Raw genomic sequence first — 8094 nt, 5'->3', positions numbered from 1 at the left:
TTGCATAAATTGATACGACGACTTGACAAGCTGAAAGATGAACCCAACGAATAGTCAGTCGCACTGACTTCAGTTGTAATGAAAAACCTTGAGCGTTGATTCTGGCATTTTTGAAGTCCTGTCCCAGTTCATTGTCCTACCACTTTCAATTTGCTTATCGTCAAAACAGATCTGTTGAAGACGCTGTCTCTCTAGGTATCCATTACGCACTTCAACATTTGGATAAACTAAATAGATGTTAGAATGTTGTTTGCAGATTTCGGCTCGGCCTTCAATACGATACTACTCCCGTACAAGCTTTTCGGCAAACTTAAACAGATCGGTTTTGTCGATATGGATTCTTGATTTTCTTTTGAACACACCACAAATTGTTAAAACAGGTGATGCCATGTCTTCGTATCTTGTACTCAATACAGACGCACCTCAGGGATGCGTTCTGTCACCGTTCTTTTACTCCCTGTATACTTATGATTTCGTTTCTCCTCGTGATACCTCTCCATTGGTTAAATTGTAGACGTTACAACCATTGAAGGGCTCATAAACATCTCCAACAAAACTTCATATCGCAAACAAGTTGACAGTCTTGTCAGTTGGAGTTCAGAAAATCACCTTGAAATTAATGTTTCTAAAACCAAAGAAATGGTCATCGACTTTCGCAAAAATAACTCGAGTACGTTAAGGCACGGCTCCCGCAAGGGCGCCATCTATCGACGAGTGCGTTTCGGTTTTACTGGCTAAATCGGCACATCCTTCCGTATTAGTCAAACTTACAACGACTCTGCAAAATAGTATTATGTTGATAAAATCCCCGAAATAATTATTAATTTCACTAAATAACGGTATTTTGGTTCGAAAATGGTATTGTCTGTTCGAGCACAGAATCCAGCCGGTAGACTCCCCCATATCCTGTAAATAACCACACTGTCCCCGTTGGCCCCGCTTTCCATCACTAGTGCGACCTATACTGTAAGAAATATCGCCCCTGTATTAAAGACTCGCCACAAAATATCAGCTGACCCTTGACGGACGACCTCCAGTACGAGCGTAATTTGGGTCAGACTGTGCCTGCACTTGCTTTCTGGGATAAAGAATTGTCGGCATGATATTGACAAACATGTCAATATAATATCCAAATCAGCGATTTAAAAAAAAAAAACAAGTTAAGTGGCTGGATTTTGGCATTTTCCTTGTCGTAATTTGGGACTCTAGTCGGCCCGGGTACTCCCTATGCAGACCACTGGGGAAGCCCGTCCAGGGACCACATACAATGCTTTATGGGTAGAGACAGCTGACTGTAAGCGAGAGGGTCGCGTCCATTTCAGCACGCATTCAGCAATCGCGTCGGTGCGAGAGCAGTTCTGGAGATCGATAAAATACTTAACCTCGCTTTTGTTTCTGACGGTTTTTTGTACATGTCGTTAGTAGTGACCACCAGTTGTTGCAAACACCCCTGTCCGTCCTTAATGAATGATGGCGTAAACAAGTGGCGGGCCGTATCAGGGATCAACATATGCATGGCGGCAACCCCGGGCGGCAACCATGATGGCGTAGCCACAATGTCCTTCGTCAAACTGCGTTCATTTTGATATGTATACGTCTTCGTTGGCTCTTGATATGCCAAAGACCGAAAACGGTGAAGTTGGTTGACGTAAATAGCCGTACGTTCCAAATGTCCCGTTTGGGTCTTTTGCCAACGTGAGCTGAAGCCTCGAAGGCTACACTAGCGAGTACTCGCACACCATACATGTCCGCGATCCAGTTGAATCATGCTGAGCGCTCGTGTAAACATGAATATTTATTGGTGCAAATTTGCATACTCATAAGAACTTTCTCAAGCCTCACCTTAACGTACTCGGAAAACCTGTCCCTAAACCTCTTGTTATTAATGGTACTTCCATAAAGATTGTTGATTGTTTTAAGTTCCTGGGAACTACCATTTAAATGACTTAAATGGCACAGAAAACACTGTTAACACGAGCTTCAGCTACGCCTCTATTTTTGAGGCAGTTGAAGAAATTTGGAATCAGTAAGAATAAATTCAATTTTACAGGGCTGTGATCGAAAGTGCATTAACTTTTTCAATCACTATTTGGTTTGGCTCATTATTTCAGCAAGAGAAAGGACAATTAAACAAAATTGTTACTACTGCATCAAGGATTACTGGCACAGATTTACCCTCACTTGACAATATCTATTGGCAGGCGTGTGGCTACAGGGCCTCACACATCATCGATGACAACACTTATCCAGCTCAGGATTTATTTCAATTACTCCCCTCTGGACGGCGCTATCGGTCCTTTGAAGTGAATACCGCACGTTTTAGCAAAAGTTTTTATCCACGTGCTGCTTAAATACTTTCAGATCACAATTTTTAATTTGCAGTTGTATTTTTTTATTACCTGTATCCATAAGATTATATTCTTTTTTACTCATGCCTCCTTCGTATTACGTTTTGGCTTTTATATAGTCGGTTTTTAAAGTGTTTTTAGTTACATGTAATATCTGATGTTGTGTTGTTTTGGGTGACGACAGCAAGACAATTTCCTAATGTTCATGAATGTATATAGTGGCAATACAGTTATCCGATCTAATCTAATCTAATCTAAATAGTTTAAGGGAACGTTTAGTAATAACGGCCAGGGTCGGGCCGGAAAAATCCGGGGGTCACCTTAAATTTGAAAACTACAAAAGGGATCATGTATTTTTAAACAGATCAGAGAATGTTACTTAATTTTCATAAGTATCTGTCCCGTCAAAAAGCAGTTTCAGTGTTCAGAAATATTCTGGAGATAAAAATGATTCGCTGCATGATATCATTCACTGAAGTCAGTTAACTGACTCTGAACAAAAGTTTAATTATCTGTAACATGAACATCTTGACTTGGCAATTCCGAGGCTTGTCTTATTGTAAATCAAGCTAACTGAGGGCGACGAACAATTTCTCTTACTTACATATTAGAGATTAAGCAAGTTATGTCAGGGAATTGTATTTAACAGTTACCTGTAGACTACTAGTACCATGAAACTGAAAACTAATACTTTTATATAAGTACATTTGTATCAATTATCAAACACTTATAAAACCACAAATTAATTTAGTTTAGCATTGTAAAAAAATATTCATATTTTTCTCATAGACTCCAATGTATAGTGATTCAACATTTAAGTGAAATTCCAAAATCCGATTTCTTGCACACATATCAACCTTTAACTATCCTAGTCCAGCAAAGTATTTGAAAAGTAATTATCAAACATCCATAAATACACAGATTGAGATAGTTTTTATTGAAAAAAGTATTCATAGTTTTCTCATAGACTCGCATGTATAGTTAATCTACATTTTGTAAAATTCGAAAATCCAATTTCCGGCATACAAATCCATTTGTCACCACCTAGTCTAATCAAGTACATCAATATTAACAATGGAGTGTACATAAATTCACAGGTTTACCTATAGTTTTGTATTAGAGAAAAAATTGTTCATGTTTCGTCATACACTCCATTATGTTGTGGATGAACATTTTAGTGAAATTCTAAAATCAGATTTCTTGTACACATAACATACACCATCATATTCTAATTAAGTAAAATTGTGTTAATCATAGAACATCTATATATGCAGAAGTATAGCAAGTTTTTCATTGGGAAAAAATATCACAATTTTATCATAGACTCTTATGTACAGTTGATGAACAGTGTTTGTGGAATTCTAACGTCAACAACAAATTTTTGTCAACATATCACTCGTAAAAACCCTATTCCAATTATGGATAAATACAATTAGGTCAATAATCAAATATCTATAAATGGTGCGTAGATTTGTATTGAAAAAGAATTACATACTTTTCTCATTGACTACCGTGTAAAGTGAATCAACGTTGTCAACAGCTGATTATCAGTTAAATCTAAATATAAAATTTTGTACATATATGCTTGCGCAAAAATATAATGCGATCCACCAGCAATTTCTTTCAAATCTCTTTGAGGGGTCATTTCAACATTATAGCTAGTCAGAAGAGGAAATTTGAACATTTATAACAACTTGTGAGCTTGTTAGGAGGGTCATTTGAAAAAAAATCTGAGAATCTGTGTTTGCATTTTTTCACACCCCACGAGGTGTTTGTGTGTGCAGCTTTCTCAAGCGATGGAGGGTTCATGAATTTTTTGTTATCTTCAAAGGGGTTCATAATTTTTTGGTTCAATGGGTAGGGGGTTCACTTATTTTGACCGATGCGAAGGAAGAATTTGCCGGCCCACACCCGACCATAATAACTGAACGCCCACTAATCGTGAATTGACAAATTAATTAAACTTGAGTTAAAATTGGAAAATTGGAAATTTGAACAAAATACGCTGTGTTTGGTTCAGCTTCCAATTAAAACAGTAATTTTTTAACACTAGACCTGGCAGAGTTGAATATCTATCTTGGTAGAGCTTAAAAGGGCACACCCATTTGGTAACACTTTTAAAACACATTTTTAATGCCAACGGTCGATATTTGACGTGGCGACTGCGCGCTGATCAATATCAATAAAAACAGGTCCTCAAAAAGTAAAAGTTTTAAATACTGGTGGCCCACCTAAATTTAGCTTTCGAACATCGAACGTTCGGCACTGGGGCCATTGTCAACAAAGATATGGAGTACGAGTCTACGCTGACAACGCTGTATGCGACACTACCACTTGCGTTGGTGATCGGTCAAGCTCCCATGGAAGAAAGCTGTGTTTTACTGATTTGGCGAAAAAAAACCCCGAAAAACACGTTTTGCTGATTCGACCAGAATTCGCATAGGTGACTAGCACAGTTACGTGCGGTTGATATATAGCGGCCATCGCGTAGTATGCATCGATGCAAACCTCGCGGCGAATCACATGTAACTATGTGGCAGACGACAAACTGTAGTCATCAGAAGAGGCTAATATTTTACACGTGAAAACTGATATTTATGTGGTAATAAAACCGATTGAAATAATGAAACGATAAAATAAGAAGAAGTTTTAAAACAATCGACCTGGCGGCCGATATAGCTCCGCTGTGTGCATGTAGAGAATAACTATTTTTACACATGTTGATGAAGAAGTGGAAATCTTCGATAGCCAATGCAGTTGTCAGAAAAAAGTAGCTGAAACAGCTGCAAAATACACAATTGAAGATTTCATCATACTTTGAATATATCAAATCGGATCATCCCTAAGAACATGTCAACCAAAGCTATCTAATGAGTAGTTTTTGACAATAAAATTTTCTGACAAAAAATGGCAACTATTGCCCCCAAAATAAAAATTGCAGATTTCATCAAAATTTCAAAGATAAAATTCGGTTCATCATAAAACATGTATACCGAATTTCAAAGCTGTTAGACCAGTACTTTTTGATAAACAATTTTTTTGACCAAAAATGGAAAAAAATTGCCCCAAAATTCAAAATTGCAGATTTCATCATTATTTCAATAAATATTATTTAGTTCATCTATAGAAACCTGTATACCAAATTTCAAAACTAACAGACGAGTACTTTTTGAGAAATACAATTTTTAAAATGCAAATTTGCATATTCCTGTACAATTTGAACAAATCTGAAATATATCATCCCTAAGGACATATGAACCAAATATCAAAGCTATCTTACTTGTAGTTTTGAAGAAGAAGATTTTTAATGATTTTTTTTACTGAAAATGACAAAAATTGCTTTAAAAATATAAATATTCAAATTTCACCGCGATTTGAACAAATCTGACTGAAGTCACCCTAAGTAAACTGCACATCAAATTTCAAAGCAATCGGGCAAGCGATTTCAGAGAAGATTTTTTTTACCAAAAACACCAAACAATGCCTCGAAAACACAAATATGCAAAATTCACCACGAGTTGAACAAACTTAAGTGAGGGCACCCCAAGTGAACTGCATAAAAAAATTTAGAGCAATTGGACATGCGCTTTCAGAGAAGAACGCAATTGTTGACGGACGAAAACAGACGACGACCACTAGTACAGAAATTTGTGAGAAATTTGCGAGAAATGGACACTTTCTAGCTGTATTGCGAGAAACGAGAAAACATACTTTCTTGCAATCAATCTGCGAGAACTGTGCTTTCTCGCATGCATCTGCGAGAAATTAAATTCTCGCAATCAATCAGCGAGAACTATGTTTTCTCGCTCTGCATCTGCGAGAAATTGTGAAATTTTTGTGAAATGCTTACACAGAAGAATACAATTTCTCGCAGATGCAAAGCGAGAAAACAAATTTCTCGCTGACTGATTGCGAGAATTCAGTTTCTCGCAGATGCTGAGCGAGAAAACACAGTTCTCGCCAGCTGATTGCGAGAAAATTAAATTCTCGCTAAGTTATTGCGAGAAAGTTATGTATTCTCGCTTACTTCTCGCAAAAAGCGAGAAAGTGTCCATTTCTCGCAAATTTCTCGCAAATTTCTGTACTAGTTGACGACGACGAACGACGACGGACGACGACAGAAAATCAACCTATTTGATAAGCTACGCATCACTAACAGCGTAGTTAAAAACTTACCTGAGCTAAAGGCATAATGATGCTTAAAAAGTCTTTGCAGTGGGAGGTAAGTTAATTGCGTCGTTCGAACTTATTATGGACTCCCTAGAATAACGTCAATCAGCACAACAACAAACCTTCGGGGATTTCGGGTCATAATTAGAAATGATCGTAAAACTTCGGGATGTGAAAAATACGCTGGGGAAATGACTCTTTTTTATCGATATCTCGTGATCCGCGAGTAGTCGCCACGTCAAATATCGACCGTTGGCATTAAAAAATGTGTTTTAAGATGTTACCGTGTGGGTGAGTCCTTAAACTTTTGCTCCGGTTTTAGCGGCTGGTATAACATTGATGGCATGATTAGTAGGAGCTTCTTGCATGCAGTTAGTTGTGTTACTGATGATGGGACAGGGTAATATCAATAGATCGAAAGCAACTAAATTTTAACAGTACAAATACCTTAAAGCCTGTGTCTGTCAGGTGAAAATATTAAGAGACGTTGCTATTCCTTCAGGACATGAGGTAATTGTCCTACCCAAATATACATGGCCACCAACGTTGGTTAGGCTGGGTATCATAAGCCTGCAAGACCTGAGGATATTCATTCACAGGGGATAAGAAATCACTCGACATGTGCAAAGGGTGCTACTGCATGTCTCAGAGACACTGGTAGAGTAACAGAGTAGCAATCATTGAATCGGTTTAAGGGGGAAAATTGCCGGAAATGGGTGTGGTCATCTGTGGTACATCAGTGTCTATTAGATCTACAAACTTGCCTGTTAGGGTGCTAATAGGGGTAATGAAACTGTATACGTGAAGGCTGATACTTTTGTTGGTTTGCTATGAAGAGACCAATGTATCCTTTAAAGGTGTCAAATCTTCTGAACCAGTACAGATGGTGTTATGGCGACTGTGCAAGTGTTTATATGGTGGTAATGGGTCAAAGGTTGTGAATGAGGAAAATTTGACCCTACATTATTACTTGGTAGATTTGTACACTATGATTTCAAGAATCTCCCTCTCATTAACAGGGCAAGATTGTCAAGAGTTTGACAAAAGATCATGATGACTTTAGCTGTGGGAACCATTGATAACTTGATATTTATAGAATGGACAGATAGGACGGACTATTTTAAGCATAACATTGAAACGAACAATATTGTGCCTGTGAAGTAGTTGCAATACCGTACAACGTGAAGAGACAAAGAAACAGGTTACAAACTTGTATTGGAGAGAATTGACCGTTTACATCTACAGCATAGGCGGGCGCTGTTTTCGGCGACCAGCAGCAGTGTCACTAGTGCTTGTTTGTATCGTGTATTTTTATACTAATCTTCAACCATCCTGTTTTGGATTACCCCAGTGTGTTTGACGGAATGATCATGGATAGTGTTGCAAGGTCGATTTTTGCTGTTGCAGTCCTTTTGGGGATGTTCTGCCAGTTTGTTTTTGGCGTACACAGTCAGTACACAGTATACAGTCAACAAGATGGCCGACTACAATACAATCGCGAGTTTCCGAAGTTCTTCAGTGTCGTCACTTTGGAACCAAAACAGATGTTGTAGACTTGATCCCTCCGGAACTAGTC

The sequence above is a fragment of the Ptychodera flava genome, unplaced genomic scaffold (genome assembly GCF_041260155.1).
Source record: "Ptychodera flava strain L36383 unplaced genomic scaffold, AS_Pfla_20210202 Scaffold_34__1_contigs__length_2629520_pilon, whole genome shotgun sequence".
NCBI lineage: Eukaryota > Metazoa > Hemichordata > Enteropneusta > Ptychoderidae > Ptychodera > Ptychodera flava.
This window is presented reverse-complemented; position numbering follows the sequence as displayed.